Here is a 25,828-nt window from a genome sequence, read left to right on the forward strand (position 1 = left end):
CCAGCCTTGGTTTTCAGCCTCCTTTTATACCTCTTTCCCCTCTCATTGGAACACCCTGGTCTCCTGAGGGGTTGCAATGGGTTGAAGGGGCCTGAGGCCACAACAAAAGCTCTTCTGTGCTGAACTAGCTGGTCAGATGAGATCCTATCTACACCCTCTGGATGTGGCAGATTCCCATTGCCGATCTTTTTCCAGGAGGTCACATGCTGGATTTCTTTCTCAGCCCTGGACATCTGGTGGCCTACCCCCTCTATCTCAATCAGTTTCCCCTGCAAGTAGTTCTCATGCTGACTTTTTGTGTAGGAGCCACATCCGGCCCAGGACAAGGGACCTACACCTGCTGCCATCAGTGGAGAACAGTTCTCTCCCAGATCTCTTTTTGTTCTACTATTGTGGCAGGCAGTTCAAAGCACAGCCTTTTGCATTTTTTCCCCTTAGAAAGGAATTAGGCACTATTTTCTGGACCTTGTTAAAGTCCAGAGAATATCAGTCAAGTTCTCGGGTACTGTCATGCAGTGTGGCCCTAGGAGTCCCCCTATTTGACTTAAAGTGAGAGAGAAACAGCATATTGACCACTCCACCAATAACAGAGCTGCCTTCTTTACTCTTCAATTTCAACCCCTTTAAAAATTTGAGGTGGATGATGTGCTGAGAAGAAAACAGAATTTTGACTACCCTCTTTGCAAATCCTGCATAGCATCTTGGTTTGGAATTGGGGCAAGGAGTGGAGGGGCGTGGTACCTAATGTTTTGATCTCCATAGCAGGGAATCTCAGCTGAGATGGACTAAAATGGTTCTACCTTATCATGGAGTGATAATCAAGAAACATCTAACTAAATAGTGCCCATTTTATGCAGGACTCTGCTCTAGGTGATAGAGAATCAAAATGAAAAGACATGGTCACCTGTCTTGAGGAACTCACAGTGGAGAGAACATTGTCCTTTTTGCCACACTCTGTGTTTTTATTTGGTCTTTATTCTCAAAGCACCTGAGTGTTTACTGGGCTATGAGGCTAGAAAAAGGAGACTCACAAGTGTGGGAGACTGAGGGGGTGCATTTCTATAAGGCTGGACCTGCCACATACTGCCACATAGAGTTTCTCATCCCCTGCCAAGAGAAATGCCAAAATCAGAGGTGAGAAGAGCCAATGGAGTTGGAAGCCAGGGGCCAAGAAGCCTCAAAGGACATCTATTAGGTTGCAGAAGACTAAGAACTGGAAACCAATATCAAGGCTGGATTCTGAGAACTCCAGGAGAATTGAACAACTATAGCCAGGTTGAGAGAACAGGCAAAGATCAAGAGTAGTTGCCTAGAAGAGACCATTGTTTGTGGCTTGGCTTCACTTCCAAAAAAGACATAATACTGGAGTGGGTTGCCAGAATTAAGGGGCAGCTATAACCACAGGGCTGAGTCCTACAGGAGGACCTCTGTGTGGGTTGGAAGGAGCTCTTCAGCCTGTGTGGTTGTTGGTTGAAGTCTATAGAGATGGGGCACAGGCTGAGCACTCCCAATAGGGGGAGCTGCTTAAGAAGATGCAGAAGCTCAAATCCTACCGGTGAGAATCCTGCTTTCCTCTTGAGTTACTTTATTTAAATTCTACCCTTTCTTCAGAATTCATTTAAGTTGTATCTCTTCTAGAGCCTTATTGTGTTCTCTGTTTCCTTTGAACTGTAAGAGGAATTTGGAAATCAGTAGCATGCTATTCTGCATTGCCAATTCATCCTTTGACTTGGTGAAGCACAGGGACCTGAAATAACCCACTTGGTCCCCTGCTCTGCAGTCTGGCAGCTGCACCCACGTCACTCACACTGGCAGGCTAAGATCTGGCATAACCTTTTGACATCAATCCTCATACTGATAGCCTTATGGCAGACATTTAACATTGTGTTGGGTTTGCTGCTGGTGATTTTGGTGTCCCAAGACCCCTGTACCTTGCTGGCTCTTCATATTTTTGCCTCATATATCAGGCCTTCAGAGTGTAGAGATCCTGCTAAGATAATGCTTGATACATCAGGTATACATAACCGGCATATAAGGAAGAATGACTCCACTAGTCAAACAATTCTGGGAGGAAAAAGGGTCCTTTCTCCCCTGACTTGGCATGCTATAGTAGAAGGAACTCTAGTGGAGGAAGGCTGAGGAACTTTCTGGTAAAAGAGGCAGGGTTGCTTCTCACCACATCCTGTCCATAACCTACCACTTTTAGCTCTTTATTTTCTTGTCATATGGTAATAAAATGGGTATGAACATCTTTCACCTGTCATAAACTATAGAGAACAAAAAAAACCTGCTCTATTAATTCACTTGAAAATTAATCATTCTCTGATATTCAAGTTGATTTTATTTATCTTCATTTATATTGTTTTTAAAAAGATTTTATTTATTTGAGAGAGAGAGCGAGAGCACACATGAGCAGGGGAAGGGGCAGAGAGAGAGGGAGGGAGAAGCAGGTTCCCTGCTGAGCAGGGAGCCTGACGCAGGGCTGGATCCCAGAACCCTGAGATCAGGACCTGAGCCCAAGGCAGATGCTTGACTGACTGAGCCACCCAGGTACCACCATTTATATTTTTCAAATGTAAAATAATTTGGCATTAATGCTTAGAAGGCAAGACCGTCCTGTACCTTTGATCTCAATACCTTCACAAGAGCTGCCATCTTGCGTTCCCGCGTGTGTGTGCCTAACCTCAGCTGGTCTGCCCAAGACCCCCTGAGCGCCAACCCTAGTCCCCCGCGCAGTCCCATTTGTGCTCTAATAAGATGAAAGAAAATATCATGAACCAGGAGAAGCTCGCCAAACCACAAGCACAAGTGCGCATTGGTGGGAAAGGAACTGCTCATCGAAAGAAGGTGGTTCATAGAACAGCTACAGCAGATGATAAAAAACTTCAGTTCTCCTTAAAGAAGTTAGGGGTAAACAATATCTCTAGTATTGAAGAAGTGAATATGTTCACAAACCAAGGAACAGTGATCCATTTTAACAACCCTAAAGTTCAGGCAACACTGGCAGCGAACACTTTCACCATTACAGGCCATGCTGAGACAAAGCAGCTGACAGAAATGCTACCCGGTATCTTAAACCAGCTTGGTGCAGACAGTCTGACTAATTTAAGAAGACTGGCTGAGGCTCTGCCCAAACAATCCGTGGATGGAAAAGCACCACTTGCTACGGGAGAGGATGATGATGATGAAGTACCAGATCTTGTGGAGAATTTTGATGAAGCTTCCAAGAATGAAGCAAACTGAATTGAGTCAACTTCTGAAGAAGATAAAACTTGAAGAAGTTACCGGGAACTGCTATTTTATATTATGACTGCTTTTTAAAATTTTGTTCATGGATCTGATAAAATATAGCTCTCTAATATTTTTAAGCCCAAGCCCCTTGGACACTGCAGCTCTTTTCAGTTTTTGCTTATACACAATTCATTCTTTGCAGCTAATTAAGCTGAAGAAGCTTGAGAATAAAGTTTGAAACAAGGTTAATAAAGTTCTTTGCCTAAGAAAAAAATAACTTCACAAATCTGGTTGTAATTTAAAATTTTTTTTAAAGATTTTACTTATTTATTTATTTGAGGTGGAGGTGGGAAGGGCAGAGGGAGAAGGAGAGAATCTCAAGCAGACCTTGAGATCATGACCCGAGCCAAAACTAAGAGTCAGATGCTTAATTGACTGAGCCACCCAGGTGCCCCAATTATAAAATTTTTTTAGAATTATACTGTTAGAAGTCTGATTTATTTTCTAGTCATATTTTAAAAAGATCAACCAATTAAACAAAAACAAGAATGATCTACTCTTTGTACAAGGAAACAAGTAATCACTTTTGTACAAGGATAAAATAAAGGCATTGAGGTCACATTCAAGCAGAGTATATTTCATGCCAAGAAAGGAACCTCTGAAGAAATCTAGAATAGAAGGAATGATGTTATAGGCTGTAAAAAGTAAAACACTCAGAAAAGGCAATGGATAGCATGTTTTAAGTGTTTCCTCTATGAACTACACTTTATAAACTACTGTTAACAAATATAAAAGAAAAGGAAGACTTAATCCCCATGTTTGATAATCTTATAGAAGCTAGAACAATTTGCTGACTTTAAATTCACGTCCAAAATCAGAACCAAAAAGCATACCCTGGCTTTGGTTATGAGATTGCTTTGCCCAGCATCACCACCAGAATGATTGCTGCAGGATTTGTTCTACCGTAAGCAATGTGTTTTGACAGAACTTGAGTTTTGCTGTCCTTTACCCTTGTTCTACTGACTTAGTTTGTTAGAACAAGTCGAGGATTCCAAGGGTACCAGTTCTATCCGTTTTTCCAGCTGAGCCTTGCTCTCTTTTACAATGACAGATGGCACTTATGTATCCAACCAATTCATAAATTTACATCATTTGTCACAAAGCAGAAGCAAGAGGATAAAGACGGATCAATGAAAATCAGCATTATTAGAAATATTCTCAAGGCACACACTTTGCTCATGTCAAGAATGAGACACTCAAGTCTGAGGAGGGTGTTGTTATTCCTGGTCCAATAAGAGAGAGTGTTTCTGGTCTAGCCCCCTTAGAGAATAATCCAGGCTAAACCAGACAGCGTGAACATCATGCTGGGCTCTAGGAAATCCCATCTATCACTAAGATGCTAGAATTCTTTTTATTTTGCATACTGGCCCAGGAAGAAAACAACTGTAATTGTATCCTTGAAAATCTCTGTCCCTTTTCTACCTTTAGATGAATATATACAGTATTTTTAGGGGCAGTTTCACAGACTAGTCACTACTTCTATATTTCTTTTCCACGACATATTAGTTTTGTCAAGCAGCACTTAAATTCTCTTAATCACTCCACAGGCTACTTTCTAAGCTTGTGTGTTTGTATATGTGGCACAGAAAAAAATAGAGGTTTACCCCTCTCAATGACTAGAAAACATCACAGTTTGGGTTATAGTAAAAAATAAAAAATAAAAAAAGTCCTTGACTCACAAAGAATGTAGTACCGCATTTTATTTAAAACAAATAGCTATATCTTAAGAAATGGAAAGCAATTAGATAGATTTTAACATTATTATTGCTTGATATAGGTAAGAAACACCAGAGTAAAAAACTCTCACAATTGGCAAAACAAAACCCACAATTATAAAGTCTTCAAAATATTCAGGTCAGATGTCACCAGTTTTGCCTTTCAATATTTACTGCATTTACCAAAATCTTCACTGATTGAAACATGTGCAATTATTTTCAAATCAGATTCAAAGTTCTGTTTTGTTTTGAAAGCCAGAATAACACTGTAAATCAATGTTGCAAGAGCTGTGTGGCTTTAGCAAGGTAAATGTGCAGAGTACACACAGGATTGACTTACAGGCCAAGTACACTCCACATTACTTTAACACATTATTTGGAAGCATTTCTTAAAAATCTTCAAACATATAGGATGCTTATTATGGCTGTGACAGGATTAGTTCAAATGACTCTTAGCTGGACTTCACAAATGATGGAACAGGAAGTGTGTTGTTAAGATGCCCAGGACAGCTCAGGAAATCAGCTGGGAGCAGAGACCACATGTTGTCAATTTGGGGTCAATGTTCCCTTATCACTCACCACCACCATCTCTATCCTGAATTGATCTGAAAGCTGTAAGAACCACTCAGTGGAACTACAGAGCAGCATTTACTCACTATGTGTATGTGTGTGGAATCTCTTGGCAGGATGCTAAGGAAAAATCCTCAATACTTGTGTGATATTCTGGAAAGAACACAGCCAACTATAAAGTGACTGTCTTCTGAAAAATCTTTATTGTATAATTTCCTAGAATATTGCTGTTTTAAGAGGCCTTAGCTGTACTGGTCCACTAGACTGTTTCTCAGGATAGGCCAGTTCTGGCATAATGTCGAAGAGCCCGTACAAACTTGATTCTGTTATGGGAATTCTTTCCTCACCTACTTTGCTTTACATGCAGAGAAAAAGACACAGAAATTGAGTTGTTCATGATTATATAGACAACCCTATAAAGCAATAGTCTAATTCACATTTCATTAATCAGAAAACTAAAATGCACAGAGGGCCCCAAGCATCCTGTGATATGCTTTGCTTCTTCACCCTGTTGCTTTTGCTGAAACTCAGTTGTGTTTGACTATGCATTCTTTGCTCAGTGTTCATCAGTGACCCCAAGTCAGACAGGCTAGAGGTGTAAATGGGAAATAAATACACAGAGTGAAGAGACTTATATTGCCTTTAAATGTGAAGGATACCATGGCTCATTTGGCCATATCATCATGTTTGTTCTGACATGGTGAAATGAATGTAGTCATCGAGTTCTGCATTTATTTAGCCACATCATTGTATTCTGTCTAATTAAGAAGAGAACTCAAGTCTTAATACTGCCTAATATGCACTGGTAGTGACATTTTTTGATTATGGATTATGAGTCTAATTCTCTAAATCTCATGTGAGCCACCTTTCAGCTAACTTTCAATTACATTTTGCTGGCATAAAAAATACAGGACAGGGTCCTGAGCAAATAAAATGTAGAAATTGTGCTTTGTTTAATTATTCCAAAGCCCTTTGTCTCTTACTTGTAAGATACAATATGGCAAAGACTCTTGGCAGATGCCTAAGAGCTTTTATATCTGATGTTCAGATCAGTTGAAACAAAGACACATTTGTTGAGCTCCAGCTTCAGATGCTGGCCTGGCTTTTCAGGAGTAAACCATAAGTGTTTGCTCTTGGATATGGATAAGAGTTTTTTCAAAAAATTGATTTGCAATGCTTACACAAGGCATCATCACATATTACAAAACATTTACTCACCTAACACATAAGAAACAACTTTAGAACACAATAGTAGCATAAGGCTGGAAAGAGAGGCAACCATCCTGGGAAGCAGGAATATTTGCTAAAACCCAGATTAAGATTAAGTACTTGGAGATGAAGAAATTAAACAAGCATCTTGAAAAAGGCAGCAAGATGATTACCAGTAACAAAAGCAGCACAGCATAGTGGCCTATGCATGGGCTTTGGTGTGGACAGCTCTGCCTTTTGTTGCTTGGACAAGTTGCTTAAAGTCTCTAAATATCACTTTTCTTTTATAAAATGGACTATCTACCTGCCTGGAAAGCTGTTTAGAGGGTCAGATGAGATTACATTCTGAAAGTGCTTTGTCAGCTGTGAAGTTCTACACTAATGAGAACACTAATAATGGAATTATAGAATAATCATAATTACAGTAACAATATCAACTAACATTTAGTGTCTGTGCCAGACACTAGCCTAATGGCTTTACATTAGATTGCATACTATTATTATCCTCACTATTTTACAGTATAGGAAACTGAAGTTTAGATAGGTTAGACCACTTGGTTAACCACTTAAACAAGGTCTATCTGGCACCCCATTTGTGCTTTAACTTCCACACTGTATTGCCTTCCCTGTTATAACCATCATGAATGCTAACTGAATTTAGAGATGATTCTATGTTTTCATATATTCCATAAAAGCAATCTTTCTTGTCTAGTACTTCGTTGACTAGCCCAATTACTAGCTCAACATCATCTAATACATGTTGTCTATATGCAGCACATTCATAAAGTTATAAAGAAAAAATGAACAGGGCAGCACCGGGCAGCTTAGCGGTTTAGCCCCCTTCGGCCCAGGGCGTGATCCTGGAGACCCAGGATTGAATCCCATGTCGGGCTCCCTTCGTGGAGCCTGCTTCTCCCTCTGCCTGTGTCTCTGCCTCTCTCTCTCTCTCTCTCTCTCTCTCATGAATAAATAAATAAATCTTTAAAAAAAATAAATAATAAACAAAATAGAAAATTAGGATTATTATTCCAGAGTGGCAGAATTTACATACAGAGTGAAGGCTGTAGAACATTTAAAAAGCAGTATGAAAACTAATACAAAATAACGTAGGCCAAATTGTAGATAAGTCCTGAAGGATGGAAAAAGAAAAAAAAATTCTTGCAATCATATGACCCTAATAGCACCTTAATTTTTATGACCAGTTGTACATTTAAAAAATTCTTTTCTTTTACTATTAAAGGCCTAATCTCTAGAATAACAGTCCTATGAGTTGGTTTCCAAGCCTATGAGGATTGTAGAACTGCATTGTCCTATATGGTAGCCGCTGGCTACATGCAACTATTTAAATTAATTAAAATGCAATTTAAAAATTCATTTCTTCCATCACATATCAAATACTCAATAGCCATGTGTTGTAAATGGCCATCATATAAGACAGTAGAGACACATTTCCATCATTGCAGAGAGCTGTACTGAGCAGCTCTGCTCAAGAACATAAAATCAGTAAGTATCTTCTCTTCCTGCCTTGGTCTGGTGGGGTCCAGGGGAACTTGAGTTACATATGTAATCGTAACAGGAGATTTGTAGGAATGTTTAGGGTGGCAACTATTGGAAAGAGGTGAGGGTGTATTATGAATCAACAAGAGACAAGATTAAGGCATGCAGGTTGAAGAATTCTATTAACCTGAGTCTTTCATGCTCTCTGATGGGTAAAGCACAGGATTTGTCAGTGATGTGTTTGCTGGTGCATTTTAGCTGCTCAGAAGTAAGAAATGAGTGAGGAAGAGTGAGCAAATAGCATTGGCCAGAGCAGTCAGAGTTGTTCAGAGAGGGCTTTTTAGGCAGATGAAATGGCTCAAGCAAAGGCACCAAATCGTGACAAGGCCTTGTGACCTGGTTATGGTGTAAGGTGATCTCAGAGTGGTTGAAACCTAAAAGGTGTTAAAACTGGGCTCAGATTGTAATGGGCCTCGTGTGCCCTAAATGTTTCAATATTATATTAGGCCACAGGAAGCCATGAGAAATCTTCAAGCCGTGACTGGCATAGCTTTGTATTTTAGGAAAGTAATTATGGCAGAGGTGAAGAGGGTGTCTAAGGTCAGAGGATGAGAAGCTACTCCTGGATTTTTCTCTTGGTCATGCTATTGAGCCCTAATCACAATCATAATATATCATAGTTCCAAATGAGATGACTTTAAAAATATCTACTGATTTTTTTGACATTAAACAATAATAACACTAAAAGGACACATTAAGTGCTTTGTTAAATACGTGCTGGTGAAATAGATTATTAGCATGGCCTGAAAAATCCAGTAATCTATTGAATAAAGAAAACATTTGGAAAGCAGCTTCAGTCCATTCTTGGTATATACCTATCTAGATATGTATATAGATAGATATATGTACATATATATGTAAAACTGGGTTTTACATTGGTAAATTGGTTTTATAAGATTGGTTTTATAAGATTATGAAATGAAGAGTCGAAATGATGGACAATTATCAGGCGGGAAATAAAATGGGAAGGAGGATGAAACATGAAAGATGAGACATGAGCGGAGGTACCCTCACTGTGCTGGCAGTGTTTTGGAAAAAGATTTGGTAAAATGAGTGACAGATTCTTCCCTCATTTTTTCCCATTCTACTAATTCAGTCCTAAGGTAAAAAAGTGAGGGTATGCTGGAAACCATTTTTCCCCGATTAAGCCTCCGCCCAAACCTGTGCCTTATGGTTTGTGAGCCAATGTGTCTAGCCTAGGAAACAGCTCCAGTGCCATGAATAGCAGTAAGCTACCGCTCTTTATAACCAATATGAGATTGGAGGCTCTGATTTAATAATGGAGAAAGAGATACTTCTGTTTAGGACTAAAATATTTACTATGAAGTACTTCACAACATCCAAAAAATCAATCTGACATTTTCCCAAAGGTTTGGATGAATTGCCCTCTCAAAGAAGGGGGAGGGAGTAGCCTCCGGGCATCTCTAATGCTTTCCCCCCTCACCTGACTGGCCTCAGTGCAGACAGACCCAGATAAGCCTCCCTGAAAAGGACTCTCAGACTGTATCTCTGCCTCAGAAGTGTCTTATGCTTCAGTATAAGCATTCTCTTATTCTGTTCCATTTTAGGTCTGTGATTAATTTCAGTTTTATGTATATGCAACTTAAAGCCTAATTATTTTTATTTATTATTATTATTGTTATTATTATTTTTTTTGCCTAATTATTTTTTTAATTTTTATTTATTTATGATAGTCACAGAGAGAGAGAGAGAGAGAGAGGCAGAGACATAGGCAGAGAGAGAAGCAGGCTCCATGCACCGGGAGCCCGACGTGGGATTCGATCCCGGGTCTCCAGGATCGCGCCCTGGGCCAAAGGCAGGCGCCAAACCACTGCGCCACCCAGGGATCCCCTGCCTAATTATTTTTAATGACTACCTCAGAAACTGTTGAAAAATTTTTAGAAAGGGACATCTGCTTTTACCATGCTGAGGTAACTGGTACTGGGTTTTGTAATCCCAGTGTAAACAACAGAAAATTGGACAAAATGCACAGAATAATTGTTTCAGACATTATAAAAGAGATAACAGAGGCCTGTGATCCCCAAGAGAAGTTCAAGAGATAAGGTGAGCCCTACAGTTTCCTCGGCGTTCTGTTGGGGAATACTTTCTGAATTGAGGCACAAAGGAGGAGAACCCCAGCAAAACACAACAAGCATATTAAATGGAGAAGACAAAGATAAGAACTCAGGGAAGCTGAAACGACTGGAATTTTCAGAACAGAGAATCAGAGAGAAGGGTATTATGCAGACAAGAAGCTACAGAAATCTGCATCGGGTCTCCATGAGTCTGTTGCAAAATACTAAACCAAGATGCATAGGAAGAAATTCCATGAGGCCATAAAAGAACAAGTAGGGACAACTCTCCATTGGTTGCTCATGTTTCTAGATACCCTGCAACCAGAGGTACCACCTACATTTATTCTGGACTTTTTTTTTTTCTTGTTGTTCTTTTCACAGATGTTTATCTAGCAAACAGCCTTGGAAGATAGAGATACTGTCTCTCTCAGGAGCAAAGGGCAGACAAACTTACTCTCCATTATAAAAGATTCTGGTTCTGTAAGCTCAGTACTCCCCTCCTTTACTACACTGTACTGCATGTACAGATACTGCCCCATAAAAACGGGGGCCCAGGGAGGTTGTGCAAATACTGACACTCTGGCATTTGCTCCTACCATGAGTAATAAAGTTCTTTGTCTCTGACATAGGAATCATGTCTCCTGTTGACGTACTTGAAACTATGCGAGGCTAAGTTGCTACTCTGCAAGAAGGGTTTAAAAGCTCAGACCCTTCATATATTTGGACCATTTTAGTGATAAATACAGCAAATTATTGACCAAATTGTATGACCAACCAGGCAAAAAAATGGTTCTCCCCTTTACTGCCTGTTATTGAGGAGGATTTAGGAGGGAGTTACAGGCCAAGTACTAGAAAGCAGACTAAAGATAACTCCTCTGATTTTTACTGACTCTCCTGTGAGGAAGAGAGAGGATATTCCTCACCAGCTTTACAGTCAGCTTCAAGTCTGTCTTGTTGTAACAATTAGCAATAATATTCATCCTGGAACAATTTGATATCCATATGGAAAAAAAATTCACCTTGCAATTACTTTATAATATTCACAGAATTGATTTAAAAAACAGCAAAAGCTATAAAACTTCTTAGAAGGCAAGACAAAATAAAATCATCAGGATTTTGAGGGTGGGAAAAGGATCTTTAGGATACAGAAACATAAACTGTATGAAAATTAGTTAAGTTTCATCATCAAAAGTAAGTTCCTCTATTCTTTGAAACACACATTGTTAAGAAAATAAAAAGCAATTCCTCAGGTGGAAAACTATTTACGATATATATATCCAAAGATTAATATCCAGAATATATAAAGAACTGCTTATCTCATTAATTAAAAAGACAAGATTCCAATTTAAAATGGACAAATGATTTGAATAAGCACTTTGCAAAAGAAGGTATACAAACACTCACAAAGCACATTAAAAGATGCTCAATATCATTACTACCAGGATAATGTAAATTAAAATCACTATGAAATACTACTGTACACAAGTATTAGTCATGATGTGCTGCAATTAAAGCTCTTACACGTTGCTGGAGAGGTTGTAAGACAGCATAAGCACTCTAGAGAGTACTCTGGTAGTTTTCTTAGACACTTAACCATTTAACTCAGCAGTTCCATTCCTTGGTATTCCAAGAGAGATGAAAACATTGTCTTTGCAAGGACTTTTATGTGAATATTCATAGCAGATTTATTCATATTAGTCTCAAACTAGAAACTCCGAAGTCCATTGAGAGGTGAATGGATAAACAAGTTGTAGTATATCCACAGAAGGAAATACTTGTCAAAAAGCAAAAAGAAATGGACTTCTGATAGACGGAAAAACACAGTGGAGTCTCCAGAATATTATGTGAGTGAAAAAAAGCCAGAACTAACAGAAGGGCACATTCTATATGGTTTTACTTGTATACAATTCACGAATAAGTATAATGAATTACAGTGGAAGAAAGCGGATCATTGATTGCGGCTGCAACTGTGTGGGCAATGATTGCAAAGTGGCACAAGGCAAATTTTAGGATGGCTATTCTTGATTGTGTTGGTGATTGCATGGGGGATACATTTGTCAATCTCATCAAGTTTTAAATTTAAAATGGGTACATTTCAGTATATATCAATAATACTTTAATAAAGTTGATCTAAAAAGAAAAGATCCACAAGTTAAAAAAAAAGATTAATATAGTATGTCAAAATGACCCATAGGCAACCTTAAAAGGTTCCCACTGGCAAAAGTTAACAGTTTAAGCATCAAAAGGAGAATGATGGCTGTGGATGCTTAAAATACAGCAAATGTGTAAAAAGTCATCATTCTATAAATACATGCATGTGTGCACGCACATACACATATCAAAGACTAGATCTAATTCTATTTTCTTCTCTTTTTTAAAAAAAGATTCATTTATTTATTTTAGAGAAAGAGTTCGACTGCAAACGAGGTGGGTGGTGGAGGGGCAGAGGGCAGAGGGAGAGGGAGAGAGAGACTCTCCAGCAGACTCCCCTTTGAGCGAGGAGCCCATCTCCTGGCTTGATCCCAAGACCCTCAGATTATTACCTGAGCCAAAATCAAGAGTCAGACACTTAACCAACTGAGCCATCCAGGTGTCCCTAATTCTATTTTCTTAAACACCTTTTCTGCAAGTAGTTACTGTTTTGAAACTAGAAATCCAAAGGTAGGATTACATTTTTAGAATCCCTGGTGTGTTTGGTTTTCAATTACTAATTTAAGAAATGTTTTTGTAATATTTTCTAAGCAACACCTGGATGGGATGGAATATTGAAAACCCAAATTATGTAAGCACTTGTCTTGAGAATGCTTTGAGAATGTACGCTGTGGACTTCCAACTATAAGGACATTAACTGACCATAGGCCCCAGCTGCCACGTTCTGAAATGCGTTGCATCATTTGTCCTGAGGCCATGCTTCCCATGGGCCTTTCCTAGCTAATGACTGATTGAAGCAGGTGTGCTAAGTCAGCTTGTTCCTGAAAGCAGTAGGGCTTTTTCCAAAAGGACAATTTTGGCTCAAGAACACCCCAGTGGCCTTGATGAACTTTAATTAGACTTCATGGAGGTCATGAATGCTTTCAGCCAATTGCCTTCCTTTCTGTCCTTTACTAGGAGTCACATTTGCATCACAGTTGGATGAATCTGCCACCCTTTCCCAGCTTCCTCCCCATTTTCTCACAGGCCTTCTCCTCAATACAATTCTTGCAAAATTAATGTCATTATGATGTAGACTTCTTGGAGAACCTGAACAATCACAGTGTCTAATATCTGATTATCTTTTACAGTAACAGAGGGCCACTGATGGCTTTTATGCTTTTATTTTTATACTATTAAATTCCATCTTGTTGGGTTAAGGCCCATTATTCCAACACATTAAGATATTTGTGAATTATGATTCTATAATCTTTTATCTTTATTATATTTCCCACCTTTGTGGCATCCAAAGATTAGTGAGTAGTTATATGTCTTTTTCAAGTTGTGAGTAAAAGTATTAAACTGGAATAACCAAGTGACAGATCTTTGTGATCACGCAATCAAAATCAATAGTAGGCTTGATAATACAAAATCTAATACAGAAAAGTCTATGTTCTCATAAACTGAATAAATATTAAAGAATTATAAGAATAGTAAATTATATGTAGCTAGAGGGTGGATAGCACCTTTATAATCAATTGTACATCTCCTCTTGCAGTATTTTGCACATATGTTTATAATCATAGTTTGCTTTAGAAACAAGCTGTGTAGTTCTTTTGCTCTGATATTAGAGTGGGGAATCACAGCATAAAAATTTCAGCTCTCAAAATATCAGGAACTGTCTTCTAAATGAAGTAACTTATAAAAGCAATGTAATTGGATTCCCTTAAATAACGATTTGGTGGTTTGCTTCATTATGTATTGTGTGATATTTTAAGGAAAAAACTTATTTGGACTAATGATAAATTTCATTTGTGTGTAGAGAGTTAAGAATGATATGTGGGACTTAAGGATTTTCCGAACTAATTGTTTCAAAAATATTTTGGGTGTAGGCCAAGGGAATGCCTCGTAAGTAAGCAAGAGGATAAACGATTCTAAAAATTATTTTTCATCATGGATATCCATGCTAACATTAAAAATAATTTTGGCACTACATCCTTAAGGGAGACTTAAAAAGTAGTACACACATCTTGCATTAGCTCATAGAATTCAAGGGGGTTTTTGATAAGAAATAAACTAAGCCAGAAATAAATATTTCATGATAAATACTGTAGATTAATAAGATTCTGAACCTAGACATGACATCAAATATGTGCCCCAACGTGACACCATGAGAGAGCACTATCATTGTGTAACTAGTCATCTTGCCTAAGGTTGTTGTCTCTTAATAAATCTTTGGTCCAATTGGGTACCAAACTATAGGATAAAGACTATTATGTTCTACTCTATACTTTTAGAACTCATGACAGACAATATTTCATAAAGGGAACCAAAATACCATTAACCTTTATTTGCTATATGGATAAGGAAATCATACCAGCTCAGTGGTTCAATTTTCCCCATAAATCTTGGTTAAAACTTTTATCCTTTTTCTCCCTTGGATTTTTCTATTACTCTAAGTGCTATTTATTAATAGGAAGATTCTATTTCATTTTCGCTGTAGACCTCTTGAATCATAAGCAAACTTTCATCTTTAATTAGTTTGAGCTAGCGTTATCAAGGAGCAGTAATATGCAAAAGAGGCTGATGATCATTGGTTTTTTTGGAACTGAAATAATAATGAAATGTTTTTCATAGATAGTGGGAAAAATGTCTCAATGGCCCCTGAAATACAGATAAAGGAGGTATGGTACTATAAAGGACATCTTGATAAGAAGCAGATTCAAAGAGAACAAAGAATGAACTGGGATTATCTGCTGACATAAATCTTTTCTTAACTATATTATATCCTACGGAAGTCTTTTTTTTTTTAAAGGCAAGAGTCCAAAAAGGATGTGTTTTGCCACAAATAAGGAAGATCAAAGTAACATGCTGTTCTGTTATTCAACTTAAAGAGAGAGATACTAACAGAAGAAATCACGGACCATAAGCAGAAATGGTACAATGATCTTATGCAAGAATGAGTATTTCTGATGTTTACAAGGCAAGAGTGGTGACTTGGGACAAGGTAGTGATCCAGAGAGAGAATCTAAAATATGCCCCTTAAGCTTCCTAAAGGCATGACTAAGAACAAGTCATTCTAAACAATAAAGTAAGATCCAGCACTAGCAAAACACCAAATGTGGGCACTGAGTTAGAACTGGACATTTTGTGAAATAACAAGGCATGTTCTCTCACCAGACAGAAATGTGAGAAGGAAATGTCACACTCTGCTGAGGGGAGGGAGTATGTCAAAATCACCTCTGGGACTTTTTCAAGTTACGTTTGCCTCAAAGAAATTCTGACAACTTCCCCCGACCCCACCACCACTGCACACAATCCTACCTCCTTCTTAGGCATTAGTGCCTATAGGAGCAACTGTTACTGATGAGCGAGTTATATCACTTGAGTGGGGTAGGACAGTAAGTAAGCTGAGAACCACCATCTCAGTGAGTTTACTTCCATCCATGCTTTTTGTGTGACCATCTGTGCTGTGAGGAGGGCTCCTAGCTCTGCCAGGAAGAGAGTGGATAGCCCCACCTCTTCATCCTGCCTACCCCCTCGCCACATGCAAGGGTGCTCATGCAGCCCGCCTGAAGAAGGTAGCAAATGTTCACTGTGTTCACACTGCTCAGAATACTACCACAGAGGGCAGAGAAGACATGAACTCTGCTCTGAGAATTGTTGAGAACTCTGTAATTTCCACATTCTGATACTTATCTAAATATGGTCTTCCTTATAAGGCATTTGATTGACCTGGATCTAACTCAGTGGATTTAGAAATTTAATATAAGTGTTGTTAAGTAATTTGACAGCCTTCCAGTCCCATAATTCTGTGTGCATAACAAATATCCATTGAATGAATGATAAATACAAAGATGTGAGTTATGCAATCAACTAAGTTGATAAATAATAGTTCTCATTATTTGTGGTAGTTATGCTCCATAAAGTAGCTGTTAACAGTGAATTAGCCAATACTGAACATTTGCTCCTAGAGAAAATATGACTTTAGGCTCTTGTCAGCCACTGGTCAGAATATTTTCATCAACCATCAATACGTAGTCTTTCTTGCATGTGTTTTCTATTTAAATACACTTATTTCATCTATATTTTTGACTCATTAACTTGAATTCATAGATAACAGAACTAACACTCATGATTGAGTTTACCTAACACACCTATTTTCTCTGAAAGGTACATCACAGTCTTCTTGAACTTAGGAACAATAGACAACACTTAAGCACTACACATAATGGCCATTTTAAACAGTAAAATCAGCAATTAGGGGCACCTGGGTAGCTCAGTCAGTTGGGCGTCTGCCTTTGGCTCCAGTCATCATCTCCAGGTCCTGGGATCAAGCTCCACATCAGGTGGGCTCCCTGCTCATCAGGGAGTCTGCTTATCCTCTCTCTCTGCCCCTCCCCCTGCTCATGCTCTATCTCTCTCAAATAAATAAATAAGTAAAAATCTTAAAATAAAAAACAATCAGCAATTAAAGTACAAGAATGTGACAATTAGGTACTAAATAGTGAAGAGGAAGGAAACTTGTTTACAGTATAAGAGTTGAATCAAGAAAGTACAACATCTCCTTGTTTAACCTCAACTGAGGATATGTAGCTCTGCTCTGTGCATGTCCACAAGTGACCACAAAAGCATCTCAAGTATTAGTTTTGGGGGACAGCAAGAAAGTGAGTTCACAAATCCTGAATCCATGAATACTGAGGATCAACTGTACACATGAATCACTTGATGGATATCACTGCAATCAAGGTGAATGAAGGCAATGTTGTACTAGCTAATTCTTTGAAACAGCAGGGCATATAATATGGATTTCCATATAATTTTAGCCAATTAAAATCATTTTCCACAACACATATAGAATAACTTCTTATGTTCTCGCTACAAAGGCTAAAGATGCAGGGTTTTTTAATTTGCTTATTCTAACTCAGATGAGTAGTGGGGTGTTCTCCATCACCCAGGTCCCCTTCAAGTCTGCTGGTAAGTCCTGTTACCACATTGCCTTCATATCTAGGCTATGCTCATGGTCATTATCTCCCCATCACAGAAAGCCTGAGAGCTCTATAATGCAGTTGGTGGTTAAATGTCAGGGGGAAAAAAGGCTTCAAGCATCATGAAGATAGGATACCAACAGAAATGGAATGCATGCCCAGTACTGTCTGGCTTTTTGCACTTTTGCTTTTGTTTTTATTTTGGCATTTTTCAGTATTGTGAGAGCATTTTTCTAAGCAACAATGGGTAGAAACATTTTAATCATAATTGTGAAAAATCCTATTCAAAAGTGTCATTTCAAAAAAAAAAGTGTCATTTCAGGTGGAAATTATGACCTTTGTAGTGGCAGGTATTTTTAAAAGCACACAGACTACATATATTCCCTGGTCGGTCTTTAGCATCTTTGTCTCTGAGCTTAAGTGAGCCGTGCTATTTCTGCATTACTGCCCAAGCTGTCACCTGGAGCTCTATGGGACTGCTTGCATCTGGAGTCTGCTGGATCATTGCCTCAACTGCCCCAATGGCAGGTGGCAGTTCTTCTTACAGAGCAAAATCATGGGAAAAAGTCATTAAATCTACAGTGACATAAATGTCCCTTAATCTTACTCTATTCTCACAGAATTTGCATAATTCTTATTGCTTTTATTCTTAATTGTGGTAAATTACATATAACACAAAATTGACCATCTTAACTATTGCTAAGTGTAAGTTCAGTAGTGTAAGTACGTTCATGTTGTTGTGCAACCAATACAATGAGGAAAAACACAAAATAGGTTGGGATCACATAGCCATGATCACATCATTTATCTCTAGGTAATAGGCTGAATTTTAAGTTAAAAAGAGCACAAAATAAACTTCACTCCAAGGGCAAATGTAGTCATTTCTTTGTTTAAGATTCTGACTACTTTAAAGAAGTAGGTAGAAGTAGTCCAAGTCCATTGACAGGCAAATGGATAATCAAAATATGGTATATATATTCAGCTTTAAGAATGAAAGAAATGGTGAGACACATGCTACAATTTGGGGACGTCATGTCAAGTGAAATAAGCCAGAAACAAAAAGACAAGCACTGTACAATTCCACTCATAGGAGGTACTAAGAGTAGTCAAATCCATAGTGACAGATGGTTGCAAGGAGCTGAGAAGGAAAGGAAAAGGAGAGCTGTTACTTAATGGATACAGAGTTTTCCAAGATGAAATATTTCTAGAGATTGACTGCACAACAATATGAGGGCACAGAAATGTCAACTTACTCAAGGTCACCCATGTGGCATGGAACCACAGTGCAAACTCAAACACTGTTGTGCCAGAATCTTAACCATCACACTATGAGTCAAAGAATAAAGAGAATGACCCTTAAATTAGAAAATGAGAACAAAGAGGTTGCAATTTTTTCTCCTTCCCATTATGCATCACAATGTTTTTGTTCAGTTACAAATTATGCTGGTGAATTATAGATTCTATGGGACAGAGGATGGAAGAGGCAGATTTTTCTACTACCTTTTCTCTTCTGTTGCTAGAAAAAAGCTCTGGCACACAATGGTATGTTTTTCTCCACTCTAGGTATCAGAGCTTGGGCAGTGGAAGTAAGCATAGTACCTGCCTGGCTAAATACTGTCAAATTTGTTTCAGAACATGCCAGGTCAGTACACATAATATCCATCTGGGAATAAGATTTAGCTATTCCTATTTACCAGTCTTAGCTGGAAGTGCAAATACCTTACAAAGAAAGGAAGACACTCCATAATTTCAGCTTCCCTTTATGTTGTACACAAATGTCAACCTTGGGACCCACAGTTTTTCTCAGCATATCCTCCTTAGTTTAATCTTCCCCCATTTTTCTGATCTAGTCTCCTCTTTCTCCTGTCTTCCTTGCTCTCTGTGTCCTTCACCATGTAGTGTATATTTGATATAGCATCTCAAAATTCCTCTAATGCCACTCCAGTTGAACTTGAAAACACTGAGGTGATTACTAATTTATTGCTGTCTTCTCCTAAGTGCTTAATGCAAGCTTAATAAAAATCAATAGCTATGTATGCCTCTCCATTGTAGAAATATGCTTGTGATATATGACTAGGTGAGGAAGCTATTGGGTGATTTATTGGAAATATTCTAAGATAATCTACTATTTCCATTTTATTGGTGTCATGGAAGATGCTAATAGTCAAATAAATGGAAGTAGAAGCAGAGCAGATGGAGAACAGCAGGTGCTATACACCCTCTTCTTCAAAAGGCTTATTGGTAGCACAGAGGCTAATGTATGGAATGGGGACATCTTGCCTGATCTGAATAATGTCTCAAGAGAATTATAATTAGGATGCTAAATGCATTTCCAACCAAAAGGGCAAGGTCACAAACTTTCACAGCCATCGGGCTTTATCTCCTATTCCCAAACTCACTCATTTCTGTTAACAAAGAAGGACTTGTCACTGGCTCACCATCTGCAGCACCCACCCAGAAAGCTTGGCTTCCTACCTTCTCAGTGTTGGAGAAGAGCCTTACCTTACAAAAGGGGACCTCTTATGAGGATTGGTTAAAATCAACTGCCTACATTAAAAGAGAACTAGACTCTCTAACAAAATAATTTCCACTTTGTCTTTTCAACTATCCTCACAGGGTGGTAAAATGGAGTCATGAACTGCCCTGTGCACTCATCCTCTTCTAGATCCATACAAAACACTTCAGTCCTCTGGCAGAGAGCATCCGTAGACTATGCTCAATATGGGATTGTGCAGGAGGTGAAAACTTCCAACCTCAACCCAAAACATCAACAGAACATTGTGTCACCAGCTCAAGGAAGAATGTGCTTCATTTTCTTCACGACTTCTAGAAATTTGGCATTTCTTTCTAGCCATGCTTCCCCCAGTCCAGCTGCTTTGAGTATTAAAGTTACCTCAAAAGTATTTAATATTTAACAAGGTTTTTTAAAAAGAGAAGCTATTTAATTTACTACTCTTACCTCTATAATATCTTTGGCTCTATTTCATGGCAATATCTCTGACTTGAAATACTTGAATTCTTCTGAATATTGGAACAAAGCAAGATTTATTATATAATTGATATGACATTAGAATTTATTAGAAATAACATATGTTAATTAACAATCACAGCTTTCTAAATTACATTTAGAAAATTCCCTAACAGAGCTAGTTCCTGGCAATGGAAATAAGCACCATTTTCCAGGCATAAATACGACGTAGGCATAAACATGACAGCAAGCAAAGACTGTTTCTACCCTGTTTGTTATACTTTTCCCCATTTCCTTTCTTATTTGCCAGAAGTGGACTGATCAGTTGAGATTCCATGCTTTTCACTGGGATTTCAGCTGTTGTCCACTCTCTAGGGACACCCACCCTCCTCAAATGCATTTCTGTGGTTGGCTTCTGTTTAATTCTTCTAAGGTCTGGGCATACTGGCAGGTTGTGCCACTATGCACTTCAGCAATGTCTAGGCTGATGTTCTGAAAAAACACAGAGAATGTGGGAAGAATCTTACAAGCTAAGAGAGTTCTTGATTTTAGTAGGCATGGAAAGAGATGGGTTTCTTTGGAAAGAATATTTTTATTTTTATTTATTTTTATTTTTTGGAAAGAATATTTTTAAAAATAAAGAAGTACTGCATTAATATCTGACAAAGAATCATCACTTCAGTCATTCTCCTTATTCTTTACTGTTTATTTTTTAAACTAGCCTCATTGATGCTTTGAAACTCCTTGGTTCAATTTTGCATTTTGCATCGTTATAGGTGACTTACAAAGCAATTGGCAAATGGATAAGGCCAGTCCATGGACCCTGTATGCCTGAAGACACTACTCTTACAGTCAGCTTCACTTCAAGCTTTTCAGGCTTCACCAGGACAACAAAAGTATACATCCAACATTTAATTCTAAGCAAAATTTTGTCATCAAATGATAATAACCTTCATGCTGTTTTGTAAGTACAGAGACTCATTGGAGGTCATCTGAGGACTCTGAAGATCTTTGGAAAAAATCTCCAATGGGAAAGAGTAATGATGAGGATAATAATGAAGGCCAAGGATCAACACATCTTTTTTTCCTGCTGGGCTCCCAATGGGGAAGTCAGCTTTACCAATGGATCCTGAAGAAATACCTTCACCACAAAGCTTAATTCTGAATTTCTAAGTGCACACTCATTTTCTTATAGGATCTTCTCCCTTCGGAATGCTGACTGAAAGTAGTAGACTGGAAGAATCTGCACTACATTAAACATTCAAGTACTTCCCCATTAAGCATAAAGGGGAAATTGAGCAAGAACACTGGTCTACAAAGCAGGAGGCAGGCAAACTGGCTTCTTGGCCTACTACTAATCACTCACACGTAATGGTTAAGTCTGAGCAAGTCACCGAGTTAGGGTTTCCATTTCCTCCCTTTTAGAGTGAAAGGGTTGGACTAACTATCTCTAATCATTTTTCCATCTTTAATATTCTTTGAATCTTAGATTCAAATTATATGGCACTGTGTAAAATAAAACAAGCCTACAGTTTGATATTCCTTCCATTTTTACCCATTTATGTGGAAGCTTATAGAAATAATATAGGAGTACTGTAATACAAACTATAATTATAATATTTGATATTAAAACACAATATTCTAACATTCTATCTTAAAAGATTAAGTAGTCTATAGAGAGGGTACACCTGATTGGTCTTGACCATGCAGAACTCTCCATACATAGATCTATGAAAACAAATTTGAATATGTTCAAGAAATGAATGACTTATTAAGAAATGAAAATTGCGGGATCCCTGGGTGGCACAGCGGTTTGGCGCCTGCCTTTGGCCCAGGGCGCGATCCTGGAGACCCGGGATCGAATCCCACGTTGGGCTCCCGGTGCATGGAGCCTGCTTCTCCCTCTGCCTATGTCTCTGCCTCTCTCTCTCTTTCTGTGACTATCATAAATTAAAAAAATTTTAAAAATTAAAAAATTAAAAAAAAGAAATGAAAATTGCCAAATGACCCACAACAAAAGAAAATTTAAACAGAACATTTGCTAGAAAACAGAATGAAAAGGTGAGTAAATATCTCTCAAGTTTTAGTTAATTATGCAATGACATCATTGCAATGTTATTTAAAATATTTTTTATCATGAAAAAGTTAGAAATAACCCTAATTTACTTTATATAACCAGGACAACTTTATACCAAAGATAGCACAATGTATAGGAAATTGGAATTAATCTCAATTATAATAGGTACAAGATTCTAAAATTAAAAATTAGCAAATATCCAGCAATATATTAAAATAGTAATACTCTACCTTAAAAAAAAGAAAACAAGAAGAAACATAAGCGAATTACATTATAACCTAGGTGTGGGAAAAGTTACCTTCCTAACTTTGACTCAAAAGTCCAAGGACAATATAAGAAAAGATTGATAAATTCAACCTAAACAAAGCAAAACATCACAAACAGAACAAACGTTTGTATAGCAAAACTGCAGGAGCAAAGACAAAAGACAAATGACAAACTAGGAGAAAGTATTGGCAATGTGTATAAAAGGCTAATATTCCCAATACATATACAACTTTCAAAACTTGAAGGTAGAAAAGATAAAACATTGACAGAAAAATAGGCAAAGGACATGAACAACAATTCTCAAACACACACAAAACACAAAATAGCTATTATACATATGACAGGATGCTGATCTTCACACATAATGAGAGAGACCTAAACTTAAAGTATACTAAGATACCATTTTAATTTATCAGACTAGCAAAATTAAAAGCCTGATATTATATTAAGTCAGTGGGGCTAGGAGAAACAAGCACTCTGATATATTGCTGATGTGAATGCAAAAGGAGCCTTTTGGCCAAGCAATCACACTTCTAAAATTTACCCTTTATTTATCCTTGCAATATAAAAATACAAATGTGTAAGATTATGCTTTTCAGCATTATTTGTATTTGCAAAATGTTGAAAACTATATACATAGGAGACAGGTTGGTAAAACCATGGTCCATATACACAAGAGTGCTATACATCTATTTAAAAAAATAAAGAATCTTCTTTTATTGATAAGGAGTGTTCCCTAGGATATATTGTTAAGTGATACAAGAAATACAAAAGAGCATAAACAGAATGTTAACTTTTGTGGAAAAAAAAAAGAAGAAATAAGAAAGTATACATGTATTTGCTTAGGTTACCTAACACACACACAAAATTAGCCAGATAGAGTGCAAATGATAAAGCAAAAGGGGCAAAATGTCTTAAAAAATGATAAAATGTTAAAATTTGGTTAAGTTTGGGTAATGGTTATATAGGCAAATTGAGTCAAAGAGCATACAGGTTTTTTTTTTTTTTTTTTACAAATTTCTTGTAAGCTGGAAATTATTTCAAAAAGAATGTTAATAATATTAGCATAATAATCGTAATATATTATGACCAGTAAAATCATTCCTAGGAATGCAGGAATGATTTGAACTAAGAAAAAAGAAATAAATATATTAATACATATGAAAAGGTAATTTATTTATTTATTTATTTTAAAAGATTTTATTTATTTATTCATGAGAGACAGAGAGAGAGAGAGAGAGTGAGAGAGAGAGAGAGAGGCACACAGACACAGGCAGAAGGAGAAGCAGGCTCCATTTCATGCAGGGAACCTGATGTGGGACTTGATCCCAGGTCTCCAGGACTACACCTTGGGCTGAAGGTGGCGCTAAACCCGGGCTACCCTGAAAAGGTCATTTAATCAAGTAAGATTATGTGGTAATTAAATAGAAATTCTAAGTAAAATAATGGTAATTTTAAAAAATCATTAAAATTTGATGAAAACTATCAAAACAGGAAATTTATTTTTAAAAAGTGAAACATTACACCATTTCAGTCAAATCAGGATATAATAGGGATTTCTGCTATCAAAAGCTATAATTAAGACAGAAAAATAAAACAATTCGTATAAATATTGGGGAGAAAAATAAAATTAGTTATTTTTCCCAGAAATACTAAGGTTTTACTGTAGGTTTTACCTGCCTGGGAGAGGGAAAGATTTTAGTTTCAATAAACCAAATGGACTGAAGATTTTAGATTTAATTGAACCAGACCAGGCCCTACTCAGAGCAAGTAGTTATGAGATAATAAAGAATAGATATTCAGAGAAACATTTGCAAAGTAGACATATCAAGCTGTTGACTGTGATAACATTAAGCCTGAAAGAAGAAACTGTAAACATTTCTGACTATATAGAAATAAAAAAAAACATATGCCAAAAAGTATATCTTTGAGAAAATGATTTATAAAGCAGATGAGACATAAAGAGTCTATAACTTCAAAAAGTTCTTACAAATTGATGGGTAAAAAAGACTAATAATCCAATGGGGAAAAAGCATAAAAGCTATGAAGGGACAAAATAACAGAGAACTGATTATAAATAGTCAATAAATATTTAAAAATATGGAAAAAGACAACATAAAATAAAGTAAGATATCACTTTGTGCTTCTAATACTGGAAAAAATACAATAAGGTCAATAATAACATTGTTAATAGAAATGTGGGAAAAGGGGTTTTTAAATATATTGCTGGTGGAAATGTGAACTGATATAGTGATGTGGTAATAGCTACTATAATTTAAAATACACATAATACAATCCACTCCTTGGAATCTTTACCTTAGAAATACACGCAGTAATATGCTAGTACATAGGTACTAATATAAAAATTGCAGTGTTTTCTTAGTGGCAATACTCATCAGGGGAATAGTTGATGAACTGTGTCACATTCACAATAGGGAATATTGTATAGAATGAATAAAAGAAGAAAGAAGAAAGAAGAAAGAAGAAAGAAAGAAAGAAAGAAAGAAAGAAGAAAGAAAGAAAGAAAGAAAGAAGAAAGAAAAAAGAAAGAAAGAGAAAGAAGAAAGGAAGAAAGGAAAGAAAGAAGAAAGAAAGGAAAGAAAGAAAGAAAAAAAGAAAGAAAGAAAGAAAAAGACAGACAGACAACTGTTTCCTGCAAAAGAGAGTAGGTATAAATTTCCTAAATTGTCGTGCTAAATACAACTGATAACTCTAGGCATTATACATAAAACAAATATAAGCAGCTTCTGAAAAGCAGAAGGAAGAAGGCAGACCAGTTGACCAGTTAAGGACCTCAGGACCTAAATGTAGTTAGTTCTCTGAGGCTTTCTTTTTGCCTCACATATCCTAGACTGTTTGCTGGAAAAGCTGGTAACCTGGAAACACCATTGGGTGCAGACCAAAAAGGCCCAACAAAAGCCAGCTCTCTCTAGCCAAAGAAGCATGAAAGGGAAAGCCTAGTTAGACAGGAAATTTTAGAA

General features: G+C 37.3%; 1 protein-coding gene and 1 pseudogene across 3 annotated transcripts in view; one reads left to right on the forward strand and one right to left on the reverse strand.

Moving 5' to 3' along the window:
- The window catches only part of STARD13 (StAR related lipid transfer domain containing 13), a 519,929-nt gene that overhangs the window by 265,225 nt on the left and 228,876 nt on the right, over positions 1 to 25,828 (reverse strand). The window lies entirely within an intron of this gene.
- Positions 2,743 to 3,487, forward strand: LOC112918564 (transcription factor BTF3 pseudogene; annotated as a pseudogene).

The sequence above is a fragment of the Vulpes vulpes genome, chromosome 9 (genome assembly GCF_048418805.1).
Source record: "Vulpes vulpes isolate BD-2025 chromosome 9, VulVul3, whole genome shotgun sequence".
Taxonomy (NCBI): domain Eukaryota; kingdom Metazoa; phylum Chordata; class Mammalia; order Carnivora; family Canidae; genus Vulpes; species Vulpes vulpes.